Raw genomic sequence first — 16,864 nt, 5'->3', positions numbered from 1 at the left:
GGGGCTTAAATGCCACGGCGTGGCAAAGGCAAGTGGGCTTTGGCTGGCAAAGAGGAAAGATGTTTCTATTCCCAACACCCAGTGAGTATGGTCGGGGTCGTCCTTCGAGCTGCATCAATAAGGATAAAACTAAGCTTCAAGGTTTGTAGGAGAGGGGTCCTAGTTTCTGCGGTTGGACAGGCCCGCCCAGAAGACATAAATCCGGTCTGCTGTTTCGCAACCCTGGGGTGGTGAGGGCTCTAGACCCTGAGATTGGCCAGGTCTTCCCAGGGTGCTTCTGAGGCTTGGCCGCCACACCAGGGCTGGAATGTGCAAGTTGGGGCATCCCTATCCCAGCTGCTGCCTAAGGTTTGAGGAGGTAGCATTTGAATGAGCAGATCACCACCGCTGAGCGGGCAGCCAGCAACTTCTGCTGACATAACGTTTGTTTAGGTTCGTCCGTGGAAGATGCCACGACGGTGACAAAAGGAGCAGAAACAGGGACGCAAGGGAGTCACTCGCCCAGTGAATATTAAGTACAGGTCTACCGTGTGCCGATCCCTTTGAAGCCTTCGGAGGTATGTCAGAGAATGGGACAAAAGGGGTCCCTGAATGCTTCAAGTGCACACACCTAGTTATCAAAGATCCTCTGTCGTTAGAGCCGTGACGAAGTCCCTGAAAGAGAAAAGAACGACGGCCTGGGAGGGTATAGGACAGGGATTCCAGGCCAGGCCAGCAGAGGTAGTGAGCTTGTCCTGGAAGGAATGGCCTCTCTGGGGAAGAAACGGTTCAGCTGAGATCAGATGAGCCAAGGCAGGTGGGGAGGTTTTGAAGAGCATTGAAGGCTGGAGGCACAGCTTGTGCCAGGGCCCTGAGGGATAAGAAGTCTGCACATTGAAAGAACGGAAGGGCTGGTGTTGTGGCTGCGTGTGTAGGACAGGGAGAAAGAGATCGCTGTCAGCCAGACCCCGCAAGGGCATGGAATCTGTACTGAGAATGTTCCGTTGGCCCTCCGGCCAACGGGAGGATGTTAAGGAACAATCGAGAAGGGGATGCCATTATCTAATCCGTGTTTATAAAAGCTCGCTCCGGAGAATGGGTGATGGCGGCCGGAGGCCATTGCAATGGTCCAGTTGAGAGATGTGCGTGGCTTGGATTGGGGTGAAGGTCGGAGTGGTGGTCGCAAGCGAATACATTCCAGATGGGGCGGGACGAGGGACAAATAAAAAGACAAAGGGGAATGGACGCCCGAGAAGGTAAGAGCGGGTGTGTTTAGTCGTCTGCCTGCAGGGCGGTGCTCAGGAGTAAATGGTGGCCAAGGTGGGCGGGTCCTGGCATCTCCTGTGACTGTCACCTCCCCGTGGCTCGTCTTGTCACTCTTGCAACTGTTGCCATGGTGACTGGTAGATGGGTGCTCTGGGGATATCAGTGGGAGGCGACCAGCCAGAGGGACGGCCGGGAGCAGAGCAGACCTGGTTGGAGAATGGAGCCGCCAATCCAGATCTCTCTTCAGTGGTAGAACTTCATTTCCGGTCACCTCGTAAGGGGCAAACAACATATCCACTCCCCCGCGCCACCCCAGGCCGCCGTGGACAAGGCATTGTTCTTTGGAGGAGAGAAGAGGAGAGGTAGAGAAGATCTACAGCCCCCATCGCCACCCAGGAGTAACGTCCACCTCTTCTCCCCAGGCTCGAATACCTCCATTTATTAAATCAAAAAGTAGAGAAGTATTTCTTTGTTTTAATTTTTGTAATGTTTCCATTTATTTTTGAGAAAGAGAGAGAGAGAGAGAGAGAGCAGGGGAGGAGCAGAGAGAGAGGGAGACATAGAATCCGAACCAGGCTCCAGGCTCTGAGCTGTCAGCCCAGAGCCCGACGCCGGGCTCGAACCCACCAACCGCGAGATCCTGACCTGAGCTGAAGTCGGGCGCTTAGCCGAGTGAGTCACCCAGGCGCCCCGAGAAGTATCTCTTTGGCCGGTGCCGTGATAGCTACAGAAATCATCGTCGTCCTTGTCCAGAGTCAGAGCAAGAGAAGCCATCAGGCGGTTATTCTTTGAAAAGTAGCAAAAACAGGAACGTGGATGTGTTTAGGATTGCCCCGTTCCCAGGATCCTGTTCATTTCATTTTTCCAGGGATTCTGGGAGGAGCAGCGCTTGGAAGACAAGAGCACTGGGACTGGGGGTTTGTGTCACCTGCCTCAACGTCACTTCGCGGGGAAATGGCGGGTCCAGGGTTTCCCTCCCACTCTTCCAAATCAAGCAAGCTTCATGGTTGACTGTCCTCTCCAGCAAAAGTCCTTGAGGCTCAGAGTGTCAGCCCCGTGATTCTGTGACTGCAGCATGTGGGGTCGGTGGGTCCGCAGCTGAGGGCACAGCCGGAGAGCTTTGTGCGTGTCTGGAGCCCCGGGCCCCCCAGCTCTCACCCCCTCGTGCTCCCAGGGAGAAGATTCTGGAAAGCGTCTTCTCTCCTTTAGAGGAACTGAAGCAACAGCCCCGCCACCCCGCTTCTGCCCCCCACACACTCACACACACGCGGGGAGGAAGACGGGGGACGTTTGCTCACCGCGTCCTTGTGCAGGAAGAAGGTCCTCTGAGCTGTTAATAGATCCTGTCTCACTGGGGCTCTAATGAGCCCAGCGGGGGACGGTGTGTGCTGCACGGGGCCCCCGGCTGTCCTCTCACCGGTCACCTGATGTCACCTGATGTTTCAGCTTCAGCATTCAGGAGTCCCCGAGGGCTCAGACTGTCCAGGCTGCTTCCCAGACACAGGGCGGAACCGCTGGGCAAGCACCCACCTGTCCGTGCCGGGGAGAGAGGGATTGCAACGGACTGGGGTCAGTTTTCTATCATGTGACAGACCCTTCCTACCATGTGACGCCCAGCTCTTGGTCCCTCCGGGACCTCAGAGCCTGCCTCGGCTTCCCTGACCTGCATTGTCCGTGGGGCCCCGGGCTGCAGCCTGCAGTCTCCCAGGCTTTATCTGGGTCCAGCCAGGGGGGTGGGGGCGGAATCCGTGTGAAGCTGAAGGCAGGGCGTTTGCAGAAACCGGAATACGGCTCTGCTCCCACCGGACCCCGGCCGCCTCTCTAACATCAGCTCCCTCCCCTGCTCTGGCTCTGGCTCTGCTCTCCCTTCCCCTCTCCCCCACTTTTTCACCCTCCCCCTTCTATTTATGGAAAACCTGACTATTTCACCCGCAGGACCACCAACAAAATGCGGCCACTTCACAAGGCTTACTTTGCTTATTTTGCAAGCAAGCACGTTCCTGGTTTTGCCAGATCCCTTAGAGATCACTCACTGTGTCATTCAATGCTCTGTCCCATTTGGGGATGGTGTTGGCCTGTGCTGGGTCTTCTTAGTCAGACTAATTAATAACATGCCGTGCTTGGGGCGTGGGGCCGGCAAAGCAATGGTTTCCTTCGCAAACTCGGGGACGCTGGATATTCCAGCCTAACACCTCGCTGTGAAATGAGCCCAGGTTTTGAACCGATGGGCTTGTCCCGAGGGCCTTGCGATTCCTTCGGATTCCAGATGCAACCCTGAAGTACTCTCAGGAAGTGGGTTTTTATTGTTGTTGCTGTTCTGCTTGCCCGTTGGCTTGTTTTCCTTCCGGGACCCAACACTCGCAGACCTCCGCTCAAGATTGTCCGCTGATAATACGCACCTTGAACGCACGTGTACAACGGGGAACTCCTTGTCCAGAAGCCATTTCTAGGGTCAAAAAGAAACCACAGAAAATCTACGTGCACGATTCAAAACCTGTAGGGAGGAAATGGAGTATTTATCCCTGAAAACGCTCTGATTTGGAAGAGCGGGGTTTTGTGGCCAATGTGGGATCCGGTAGGACGCTCGATGGCTTGCTGCGCACCTGCTGGGCGTCAGTCAGCGTGGTGGGTGCTGGAATCCAGCCTTTCGTGAGCCTCAGCTTGTCCCTCAAACGTGTCGCGACGGAGGGGGCCGGGGAAAGCAGTAGACACACAGTTGAAATACACGTGAAATCTTTTGCTGCCGAATCACGAACTCAGACTTAGCAAGCCGAGGAGGGGGGGCGTCACAGAAGGGAATGAGGCGGGAGACAGACCTGGCTCACGGGATGTCCTTGGCCATGGTCGTTGACTGAATACCATCACTCTGCTATTCAGACATGGAACATTTTTTTTTTTTTATTTTGTTTTCACATCTATTCATTTTTGAGAGACAGAGCGACAGAGCATGAGCTGGGGAGTGGCAGAGAGAGAGGGAGACACAGAATCCGAAGCAGGTTCCAGGCTCTGAGCTGTCCGCACAGAGACTCGAACCCACGAACTCTGAGGTCGCTCAACCGACTGAGCCACCCAGGCGCCCCTGGAGCGTTTGATTCAACACCAGAAGCACCTTTCTTTCCTTCCTCCCTTCACTTGGCACGAAGGCACTTACGGAAGGCGACCCTGTGCCTTCTGCTGTCCTAGGCCCTGGATGTAAAATAGTTTGTACTAACCGAGAGCCAGTTCTCATGGGGGAGCCAGTAGAGGAAATCAACAGTTACGAAGAATGTGCTAAGAGCTGTCCCTGCATGAGGGCTCTGAGCACAGACCCTACCCAGGATGTGAGGGCTAAGAAATTCCACAGGGGGGCGGGGGTCCTACGGAAGGTAAAATTCTCGCTCGCTTGTTACGTTCACAATTGAGAAAAAAGCGTGTGTGTGTGTGTGTGTGTGTGTGTGTGTGTGTGTGTGTGTGTTTTCTGCTAATAAGAGGTAGAATGAACAAAAAATGCATTTCACCTATGGCTTTTGAAATCAACCCTGAGCCATGCTGCGCCCCCCTCCGAACCCGGAGACCCCAAAGATGTCAAAGCAACAGTAATATGGGAATTTCTTTGGGGGATGCTGTGGGAGGAAGAGAGGAAAGGTTAGTTCTGAAAACAGGTAGTGGAAGAATTTGACATGTGGCGAACACGGTAGAGCTGTTCCGTGGAGTGTGCGTATGCTTTTGTTCTAAAATATATCGCCTTTTCTTCGGCGGGGGCCTGAGGGATCAGAAGCAAGGGGTTGATTTGAAAATAAAGGTTATGAAAAATGGTAAGGCCCTGGAGGCCCTGGAGACACTTTACATGAATTTCCAAAGCCAAGAGATTGTCAGCTGGGGCCGTGGGGTCGGTACTGGCCTTCCAGGGAGAAACGTGCTCATTTTTTTGTTTTTTGTTTTTTTTGTTTTTGTGGGGTTTTTTTTTTTTTTGGCCAAGTAGAACCGGGAATTGCATTCTATTTCCTGAGCTGAAGCAGTTCAAGTCACGGGTGAGATCTCATTTGCCCGTCAAGTCCTGGTGGCCGGCTGTGAAAATGTGAAAACCAGATTAAAGACAGCTCTGTTTAGGGAGTGCCAAGGAACAGAGCCTGGCTTTCCTGCCAACTAAAATCCAAAAGTTCGCCGCGCTTCTGTGGACTGAGTTTTCTTTGTTGTCCCCAGATTTCACATGTTGAAACCCTAACTCCCATTGTGGTGGTCGGTAGATGGGGCCTTTGGGGGGTAATTAGGGAGTCATGAGGGTAGAGCCATAATGGGATTCATACACTTGAGCTTCCTGTCTGTCTCCTCCCCTCCGCCATTTACAAAGGAAAGGAAAAGCCGTGTGAGGACACAGCAAGAGGGCAGATGTCTACAAGACAGAAGTCTCACCAGGAAACCAATCTGCCAGCTCCTTGATCGTGGACGTCCCAGCCTCCAGAACTATGAGAGATACATGTCTGTTGTTCAGGCTGCCTCGTCTCTGGCATTGTTGTTACCACAGGCTGAGCTGCCTCAGACACAACCTAAATGTTTCAAAACGTGCCCCAAACTCAATGTGACCGGCTTGCTTCCTTTATCACCTCTCATCCTCGTCTTTCTTAGGGAACAGAATCACCCACTTACTTGCCCAGCCTAGAGACCGCTGAGTTACATGTGGCCTTTCCTCATCAGACATGTTTCTCTGGGACCAGGTCCAAGAGACGTCGGCTCCATCCGGGCACCCCGTGAGTGCAGCTTCCAACCAGGCTTATCCTAGCTTTGGTTTTCCTCCCCAAGCCATTTTCCCATAGCACTTTATCACAGGGAGCCTTTAAAAACAACCTTGAACTTGAAGACTGTATTTGTTCCCTCTTTGTCTACGGTCACCAGTCAAAGATCCTCAGCACGGCCTAGAAGACCCTTCCCCATTTGGCTACAGCCCACACTTCTAGGCTTATCTTCTGCTCCCCTCCCCTCACCCTCCTACGTTCCTGGATGTAACTGAAAGGACTCACTTCTTTCTTCTTCTCTAGCTACACCTGCTTTCGTGTTCCTGGTCCTTGGAGCACGTTGCTCTGAATGCGTAGAAGAGTTTGTCTGTCCCTCTTTGCTTGTAATGCATGACCAGCACTCAAGGCCAGGACCAAGGCAAAGCAAGCGAGGCAGCTATGGCTCAACCACAAGCTGCCAACTCTCGAGGTCACGTAAATGTGTGAGAACAAGGGCCGCCTTCTTTCTCTTCCCTAGACCTTCAGTCTCCTTCCCGCTTGTCCCAGCCCCATCCACCTCCTCACTATGGTGGTGGGCTTTGCACCCAAGTCTGGTCCAACAGGTAGTCGCTTCGATCCATTGGGCATTTACTGAGGATTTGCCATGTTGTACGAATAAACTCAGAGCGCTTTGGCCATTTTGCTTTTACTCGTGAAACCTCCCGCTGCAGCTTCTGGGATCGAGTGCGGAGTGAGTGCTGATGACTGTACGATACCCACATCGATGTAGGTTTCTTAATCCAATGGCATCAGTCTTGGTCTCTGCATCTGTGACAGTCACCCATTGTCAAGGAAGATCCTGAAACACAGACAAGGCTAATTTTGCAAGTCCCTGAAAACTCATTCTTTCATTACCGGGTGAAGAGATACGAGAGTCAACTATTCGGAAGGTAATGTATGAAGATTAGGGGATAATCTCCCTTTCTAATCATACAAATTATCGGTTATGCCAAGTCCCCCAAAACATCAATGATAGGCAAGTAGGGAGCTCCTTGAAATGTGCCTGGCTCTAGGCTCCGTGTATGTAAATCGTGGGGGAAGAGGATTAATATTCCTATACGTCATCCCATAGCCATGGACATGGAATAAATATTCTGGGGGAAAAGGTAAAGAATTCTTCTAAGGGGAGCAGCTGAGAGGGAGCAGCAAACGGTTGAGAGCACACCCTCGGGGGCCTACTAACATGTCATGTGGAAATTAGAGGGCACAATGTTTTCGTGAACAATATCCATCAATTGTGAAGAGTTGAAGGCAACTCTGTATATCATTTCTGGTGTATGAGTTTGCAAGGATTTTCATGGTTGAAGAAAATGGGTCAGAAATTAGAAACAAACTCATTTCACAGATACATCTTCTTTCAACCAATAGGGGGGATTATTTGGAAAACAAATTGGCTTGCTACTTGGGTTAATTAGGGCTCTTTTGGCTGAAAATAACAGTAACCAAAAAAGCGTTCTTTTTTTTTTAAATTTTGCTTTATTTTTCTCTGAATGATTAAAAGGACAGAGTGTATATGGCTACAGGCATGTCTGAATCCAGATGGATAAAATAATGACATCAGAAACACATCTAGACCTTTCAGTTCTGCTTTTTCTGTGTTGCTCTCACCATTAAATAGGCCAGGATGGCCACTGGTAGACGCAGGTGCACATTTTATCACCTTCGAAACTTGTGAGAAAAGGGCTTCTTTTCTCCAGCATTCTAGCAAAAGTATTGTCTCCTATTAGTAGAGTTTGGGTAGTATGTTTCTTTTTTTTTTATGTTTTTTATTTTTGAGACAGAGAGAGACAGAGCATGAGTGGGAGAGGGGCAGAGAGAGAGGGAGACACGGAATCCAAGGCAGGCTCCAGGCTCCGAGCTGTCCGCACAGAGCCCGACGCGGGGCTCGAACTCACGGACCGCGAGATCACGACCTGAGCCGAAGTCGGGCGCTTAACCGACTGAGCCACCCAGGCGCCCGTGGGTAATATGTTTCTTAACCAGTCACTGTAGTGAGGGATAAACTGTGCTCTGACTGCCCATATTTGGGTAACGTGCCCCGTTTTGGAGCCAGAAGTGGGGTCATGCTCACCATCACACTGTGCGAACTGAAAATGGCGGATGGTAGTTCTTTAAATGGTTTCCAGTAAGGACAAAGTATCCACTAATCCCATTGATCCACTTTTCTGAGATGGTTGGTTCATTCGTTTATTTGCTCATTCATCCTGTTTTTAAATCCTGTCCGATATGCATTACTTTTCAATCTGAGGATTTTGTTTATATACATTTAGTGTATTCATTGATCTATGGTTATATTTAGGTCAGTTATGTCACTGTTTTATATTTGTCCCATCTGGTTTTAGTTCCTTCTCTCCTGACCTCTTTGAATTGACCAAATATTCTTGATATTCCACTTAAATTCACTAATAGCCTCTTAAGCTAGGTCTTTTCTCATATCAGTCTTCTAGTGGGTACTCTAAGGATTATAACATGCAACCTTATTATATTCTACTTAGATTTAATATTATGTCACTTCACATAAAATGCAAGAACACGCCAACAGTACAGTATCATTCTGTTCACTGTTTCCCTACGTACCGTATTTTACATCTACTTATTTTATAGAGCCACAAAACAGTATTAACATTCTTGCACTAAATAGTCATGTGTCTTTAAAGAAGCTAACAAGAAGTGATTGATGACTCTACCCATATACAGCTGATACTCCATTATGCGTGGTAATATTCTGTCAAGCTGCTATCGAGTGAGTGAGTGAATACTGAGCTTTCGTTCCTACGGCAGATACGGGGTTAGGTTCCTGCGAGACTCTGGTCACAACATTTTCATCCAGTCATCAATAGCTAACCTTGTTTTATGTGGGTTTATGTTTAAAGACACCTTAGTTCATACGTATTGTTGGTTCGTTAACATTGACTATGGCCAACAGTGCTGTGACTCATGCCTGAACAGAGCTTACCCCCACACATATTTTCTCATGGCATAGCCCGCTTACACTTAGGAACACCGGACATCTCTTGAGTGCTACACTTAAGGGGCCATTTGAAATGGCAAAATCCCCGAGAAAAAGCAAAGACGTGAAAAACGTGGCGGTAAATAAAACGTACAAAGATCGTTTGTTTGTACGTTGAGAGCTGAAACAAGAAAGCAGAGAGTCACCACAGCTGGGAACATGCATATCAGGCAACTCACACTTTCTGCCACTCTGCACATGTCCCTGAAGGACTGCAAAGGAGCCGCGAGGGTTTGTTTTTCGATCACACGTAAATTTTAGTGAATGGGTCAATTCACATGCATGAATTCTACGAATAGTAAGGACTGACTCGACTTACCATTTCTGGTGTTCTTTGTTCCTTTCTATACTATTTAGTTTCTATCTGGTTTCCGTTATGTTTAGGCTGAAGAAACTTCTTTAACATTCTTTGAAAATACAGCTGTTTTGACTATGAATTCTCTCATATTTTGTTTACCTGAAATGTCTTTATTTTGACTTCACATTCAAAGAATATTTTTACTAGATGCAGAGTTCTAGGTAGACATTCCTTTGTCTCCTGATCCCTATTGTTCCAAAAGAGAAGTCATTTATAAATAGTATCATTGTTCCCCTGTATATCATGTGTCACATCTCTCTGGCTGCCTTGAAGACATTTTTTTTTATTCTGTTTGGTTTCCAGAAGTGGAACTATGATGACCTACTTATGGTTTTCTTTTTTTAAAATGTTTAATGTTTATTTATTTTTGAGAGAGACGCAGTGTGAGCACAGGAGAGGCAGAGAGAGAGGGAGACACAGAATGCGAGGCAGGCTCCAGGCTCCGAGCTGTCAGCATAGAACCTGATGTGGGACTTGAACTCACCAACTGTGAGATCGTGACCTGAGCTGAAGTTGGACGTTTACCAACTGAACCACCCAGTGCCCCTGTTTTTCTTTATATTTAGCCTACTAAAGGTTCATGGAGTTTCTTGGGTGTGTAAGTTAATGGTTTTCACCAAATATTATAAAGTCAACAATTACTTCATATATTTTTCCAGTCCTTTTTTTTAAAAATCCCCTTTAGGGATGGCAATTACACGTATTTTCAAGTATTTTATATTTTCCCATATGTTTCTGAGAACTTCTTGAGTTTTTCCCCAATTTTTTTTTCTGTTTCAAGTTTCTAGCGACTTTCCTGTATGTTTCTAATCTGCTACTTAGTCCGTCCAGTAAGTTTTCCATTTCAAATGTTATTTTTAAAGTTCTAGAATTTAACTTTGGTTCTTTTCTTATGGTTCCTGTTTTTCCTTGGTATTCCTCTTCCATTCACCAGTTATAACTATCTTTTACTTTCAATTCCTGACCATATATTTAATTACTGCTTCAAAGTCTGTGTTTGTTAATAACAACATAGCTATGTATGCTCTTAGTCTATTGATTGAGTTTTCTCCTGACTATGAATCACACTGCATTGCCCTTCCCCTGTCCAGTAATTGTTTATTGTGTACGGGACATTGTAGATGTTGCAGAAACTCTGGGTTCTGGTATATTCCTTGGATGAGTTGATTTTTGCTCTACCAGGTGATCTAATTTCTTACTAATTTACTTGAACTTGTGGATGTTTTGTTTTATCCTTTGTTAGTGTGGGTCACTTTTAGTTTTTCTTTTAGTCTTTGGATGGAGCCTTAGTTCTGGGAAATCGTCGTTTAAAGCATTGCCCTTAGAAATCAGCAGAAATCTGAGATGTTTACCAATCCTCTGTAACTTGGTGGGGTTCAAACTCTGAACTCCACTGCTCCTCAGGTAGGTCACAGCTGAAACCTCTGCTCAAGTTTTTCAGCTTTCCATCCTTTGCTTTCTCTTGAGGGTCTTGGCAACACCACTCCCCCCTCACATGTACGTAATTCAGATGACATTAGGATTTGGGGGGAGTTTACATGTAAATTGGGGCACTCCTCTTTCTGTAGATCCTTCTTTTTAAACATTCTCCTCTCCCTAAATTTGTAGCTACTCTGGAACCCCCCAAATCCTTCCCTCTGATACTTTAGGCTGAAAGGCTGGATATTTTTGTTTGAGTTCTAGGCAACCTACATTGAGTATACTGGGGTAGTCCTCAGGGGAAAAACTATATAAACGTAGCTCTCACCCAGCGCATTTTCTTTCATTCAAGGGTTGACTCCATTCCAATTTCTGCCTGCTTTTGATCATTCTCCGGTGCCAACAGAAACATCATCCGTTGCCTTTTTGTTTTGTTTTGTTCTGTTTGTCCCAGTTTCATCATTGTTTTCTGCATGAAATTTAATCAGATAAAAGCCATTTCACAGTTACAAGAATTGAAACTTGCATCAATTCTGCCTTTAATCCATTTGTTTAATGAAAGACTTCCAACCTGTGGTCTGAGTCTGCCAACGTGGTATGGGCAGCCCCGTGGAGAAATGAGGGAGTGGAATGTTTGGAGACCCTCCATAGATGGCTGGAGAAGGCATTTTCTGAACAAGAATGCAAATTGAGTAGCAAATATTCAAGGAGAGAACCAAGATTTCCTCTTGGCAAAGTGCTCATGTGAAGTTGTTCCGTGAGACAGCAAAATGATTCTGCATAACTCTGGGGTGACCGGTGTGGGTCCCGGTGGGGTGTAAGTTTGATGAAAATCTACAGATTGGTTTGTTTCCTCCCTTTCATCTTGGTTTTGAGCAGCGTTGGTGTGGAGAAAATGGGGGTTGGAATAACAAAATCAAGCTTACTTCAGTGGTTCGATTGTCTCTGAAACTCTTCCCATTCTATGTGTTGTTTCTCGCACCTGAGAACCTGACATCAAGTTATGTGCAATTTGAGCTATCTGCCGTCGCCCGCGTTCCCCCAAGAGCATACCTGGAGACGGGATTTGGATACGTACGGTTTGTTTGCAAGGTGATCCCAGGAAGCAGTGGTAAAGACAAGAAGTGGAAATACGAGGCAGGGAAGAGAGGGAAGGGAATATGGGCACATTCATGAGTTTTGAACTGGGCACAACTCACAGTGGTTAATCCCACTGGAGACCCTGGCAAGCCTCTCTGGAACATCCTAACCTAAGGGATGAGGAAGCTGGTGTCCTGACTCTCCAACTCCCATTTGTCATTTAGCTGTTCCCAGTGCTCTGCACTCTGGCCTGCTGTGTGCTCAGACTCCCGTAGAGAATCACTGGAGACCACAGTAGAAAGTGGTAGGTCCCGAAATGATGAGCGTCGAGATCCAGGCAGAGGGCCAAAGCATCTGTTACTCTACCAACGATAAATTGGCTATTCACTGGCCCACCACCTTAGGATATGCACAGCAACCATCTCCCATCAAGTTAGAATGTTATGAAAGAGCTCCGGGTTAAGCAGGTCCGAAAGGGAGGTAGTTGAGTGAACAGGAGGCCCAGATTCCTATGTCATCGATTCCCGCTGCAGAGACTACTTTCCCTTGATCCACATCTATGGCCTCCAAGATGACTGGTTTACTGAAAACAAAACAAAACAAAACAAAACAAATGTCTGGATCCGGGTCACAGATTTCTCTGCACAGTGTGCAGGCACCAATGTGAAATGAATGGCTGTGGTGTGCCAGCTCTGATCAGGAATATTCTGGAAAGATACCCGATAAAGGCCAATCTTCCGCAACGGCAAAGCTTGGGGCAGTTGTCCGTCCACTTTGATTGGACCGAGCGATCAGCAATTTGGATACACCCTGATTCACGTGCAGTAGCGAAGTGTCTGGCCGGCTGGTCAGGAATCAGAAGGTATAGAATTGGAAGACTGGCAACAAAACATCTGGGGAAAAGGTATTGGGTGAGTACAGTGTGGAAACATACTTTTGTTGCATGTGCATGCAAAGCAAAGGCCATGCACTGCAGGGAAGGCTCTCGATAATCCCGTGGGCAAGATGACACATTCTACAGATGACGGTCAGATGTACAAAGTGCCCGTGAGGACACAGACAAAGGCTGTGTATTGGCTCACCAATATGGTCTGAGGACTTAAGCTTCCAACGGCAAAGGCCAATGTTGAGCCCTGCCTTGGTGCCTTTCTCCCGGGTGACCAGATAGCCACTTGGTGACAGACCATCTGCACTGATCTCCTTCCAGTAGGAAGAAGGCGGTGATTTGTCCACACTAGGATAGTTACACATGTGCCTTCTCTTCTGTCAATGCTTGTGCCAGTACCAAAACCCATGGACTTGTTCAATGCCTTATTCTCAGTCACTGTGTGCCACACAGCGTTGCTGCCGAAGGAAGAACCTATTTCACGGCAAGATAAGTGTGCCCATGGATTCACGCCCGTGGAATTTACGAGTCTTACCATGTGTCACATTACACGGAAGCCGTTGGTCAGATAGATGGGGAAATGGCTTGCTGAAGAGTTGATTATACCTCCAGTTGGGAGAGAGAACTCTGAAAACCTGACGTTAAAGACACTTTCAAGAAACGACCGATGTCTGGTGCCATTACTCTCATAGCCTGAATGCAGGGGTCTGTGAATTAACACCCCAGATGATCAACTTGCAGATATTTGTTTCCATCCTTGACACTTGATGCTTAATTCCCAGCAGAGGAATGCTTCCCACAAGGTGCACAGCTATGGTTCCGTTAAGTAGCAAGTTTAGTCCACCGCCTGGCCATTTGGGGCTCCTCATGCCATTGAATGAATGGACAACGAAGGCTGCTCTTCTGTCCGCTGAAGTGACAGATCTTGATTTTTTTTTTAGGGTTGCAGCTACATAAAAGTGACATTCCAGGTCATCCTTCACCCTTGGGATTCTCTGGAGAAGCCACTTCTCAGTTTCACGCTCAGTAGAAAACTATACCAATCAAATAAGGGCAGGGCCACTCAATATTCAGACCCTTCAGGAACAAAGGCTCACAGCATCACATGAGGTCGGTTTGGGATCTGACTGAAGACAGAGGGAGCGTGGAATGGTAGTGAAGAGGAAAGTTATAAACATCAACAGTGATTAGTTACAGAAATGTACCTGCTTTCCTGCATGGACAGAAGTAATACATCCATGAAGAAACGGATATGGGCTTTTTAGCCTTGTGTACATTTTGCATAAACTTCTAACAATCTCTACCAGGCTTTCTAGGGACAATGGGTCTTATCTTCCTTAATGATCACGGTGGACATGAATTTGGGCATGGCTCCTTCCAAAATCAGCATCGCTTGGCTTTAAGACATGTTTTGATGCCTACCACGGACCGAGGCACCTGCGACGTTCTGGGATTTCCTTTCCTCTCCAGATAGGGAGATACGGCTCCAGTGTCGCTAGAAACGTGTCTCAGCTTACGTTCTGCTCCCTGGTCAATAGCCATGCCTCTCCTGAAACCAGAGTACAAGCAATCTATGATTCTAGGTCCTTCAAAATGGCAACGAACATGGTCCCTACAGTCCCCAGCCATGCCCTCCCCCATTTTCTGAGAGCAACAACAAGAGTTGAAAACTTGGGTTTTGTGAAGTTTTCCAGCATTCTGTAGAATGCAGAGAGCTGGAAGGTCGAGTGCCTGCGGAGGGACAGAGCAGAGTCCGGCAGAAGATAAGAAAGGACAGGGGACACCGCTGTCAGTAAGCTTAAAACCATGACTTACCACGTGAACCTGTAGTGGAATATGGAAGCTGCTGATTCAGGAGCAGCCACTGATGCATCACACCCAGGCCCCCGGCCATGGGATGTTTTTTTGGGGGGGAGGCAGTTATTATCTGTCGGGGAGATGATCTTACTTGGGGTGAACAAAAGACAACACGAAGGCACGGCGTGCCGCCCTGGGCTGGAGCCTCCGGGCTGAGCCGTGCCGCTAAGAGCTGCAGCTAGATGGAGGTCACGGCTAAATCTTTGGGCCTGAAATGGCAAACCGTGGCCTTTTCTCTCCCTCTGAATGACCACCTTGAAGGCAAATCAACAGGAGTGACGGGGGGGGGGGGGAGAAAGAGCCCCGCAGCTGAGCTGTCTGCCCGCCAGAAGGGAGAATTCAATAGTGCTCCCCTCCGAACTGAGCCCCGAGTCAGCCCTTCTGAAATCCAAGTGACATTTCTGCCCGTGAGTGAATGGAAACACACGCCTTTCGTTCCGGAGTCGAGCGGTGGCGTTTTGTCTTCGGTCTCCTTGCTCTCCTGGCCTGATTGTTTGCTGAGGGGGGGTGGGAGGATGGGGAGGGGGGAAACAATTAAATCTTCCATTCAATTATGGCCTGTTTGGGTCTGAAGAGCTGTTTAAAACCAGAGAGCCTTATCATATTAATGAGCACTGCTGCAAAGATGAATACCTGAGAAAGAGATTCCCTGGGGAACCGAGGAACAGCGCTGAGAATATTAGGATGTTATGATCTGCCCTTGATGGAAAACTACTGATAAAATGGCACATTACCCCCAGAGATAGGGACTTTTGTGTTAAATAGGCATGACAGTGAACATATATATTTCGCAGAGCCTGATAGACAGCACAAACTTGGATCACACACACACACACACACACACACACACAAAACTAATTATCTGCCTAATATCGTGGGGGACCCGGCGCTGGCGATGTCTATGGGGGAAGGGTCAGAATCGGGAAAGTGGGGGTAAGAGGGGCAGAGGGGTAAGCCGGCTCAGACTGGTCAAGGTCTGCTTGCGTCAAATTCAAGGGCAAAAGCAAAGTTCAAGCCCCCGAGTCAGGCTCTGTGCGGACAGCTTGGAGCCTGGAGCCCGCTTTGGTTTCTGTGTCTCCCGCTCTCTCTGCCCCTCCCTGACGCATGCTCTGTCTGTCTATCTGTCTGTCTCTCTCTCTCACAAATAAATAGACATATTTTTAAAAACCCACTCATTAGCTCCAAATGGAATGTGGTCAGTGCTTCACAAGCATGGAATGACTGTGGAGAATGCAAGTTGATTGGTGTGATGTTTTAATTTGGGGGGATCTTGACCCGCGTTTCATCTGCTGTCATTCACTCCGTACAATTATTTTGATTTATCCGTGACGGTGCCTTTATCAGTAGCTCATTCCTGTTGATTGCTGCTTAGTACTTCACTGTAAGGACATACTACCTTCTGTGTATCTGCTCACCTCTGAGTGCGCATTGGGGTTGTTTCCAGGGTTGAACTCTTACAAATGAGGCTGCTCGGAATATCCACATGGACGTCTTTGAAAGGACACGGGCTCTTACTTCTTTGGGGGAAATACTTGGGAGAGGAATGACTGGCTCGTATGGCAAGTGGATGTTTGACTTTTAAAGACACTGCCAAACTGGGGCGCCGGGGTGGCTCAGTTGGTTGGGCGTCCGACTTCGGCTCAGGTCGTGATCTCACGGTTCGTGGGTTCAAGCCCCATGTGGGGCTCTGGGCTGACAGCTCAGAGCTTGGAGCCTGTTTCGGATTCTGTGTCTCCCTCTCTCTGCCCCTTCTCCGCTCATGCTCTGTCTCTGTCTCTCAAAGATGAATAAACGTTAAAAAATTTTTTTTTTTTTTTAAAGAAACTGCCAACTGCTTTCCAAAGCAGTTGTTCTGTTTCAGGTGCCTGCAAGCAGGGTATGCGAGTTCCAGGGGCTGAGCATGTCCACTGGCATTGGCATTGTCAGTATTTTTTATGTTCACCAATGTAATAAGCATCTCTTCATGGCTTAATTTATATTTTGTGAATGGCTAATGCTACTTAACACGTTTTCCTATTTATGCCTATTTCCTGTTTATCGTATATATATCTGTTTATATTATATTATATATTATATTACATATTATATACTATGTAATGATATTATATATTATAATTATATATTCTATATACTTATATATTTTGTTTATATTTAATTATATATTTATTATATATTATGTTATATATTATATATTTTATTATGATAATCCACTATATATAATATATGTATTATATAATATATATTATATTAATTCACTA

General features: G+C 47.5%; 1 long non-coding RNA gene across 2 annotated transcripts in view; it reads left to right on the top strand.

The window, feature by feature from the left end:
* LOC147572978 (uncharacterized) overlaps positions 1-16,864 on the top strand; it is a 131,356-nt gene that overhangs the window by 13,721 nt on the left and 100,771 nt on the right. The window lies entirely within an intron of this gene.

This window comes from Puma concolor, chromosome E3 (genome assembly GCF_028749965.1).
Source record: "Puma concolor isolate L17-30 chromosome E3, mPumCon1.1.hap2, whole genome shotgun sequence".
Classification (NCBI taxonomy): domain Eukaryota; kingdom Metazoa; phylum Chordata; class Mammalia; order Carnivora; family Felidae; genus Puma; species Puma concolor.
Note: the sequence above shows the minus strand (reverse complement) of the source record. Positions and strands in the feature narration are given on the sequence as shown.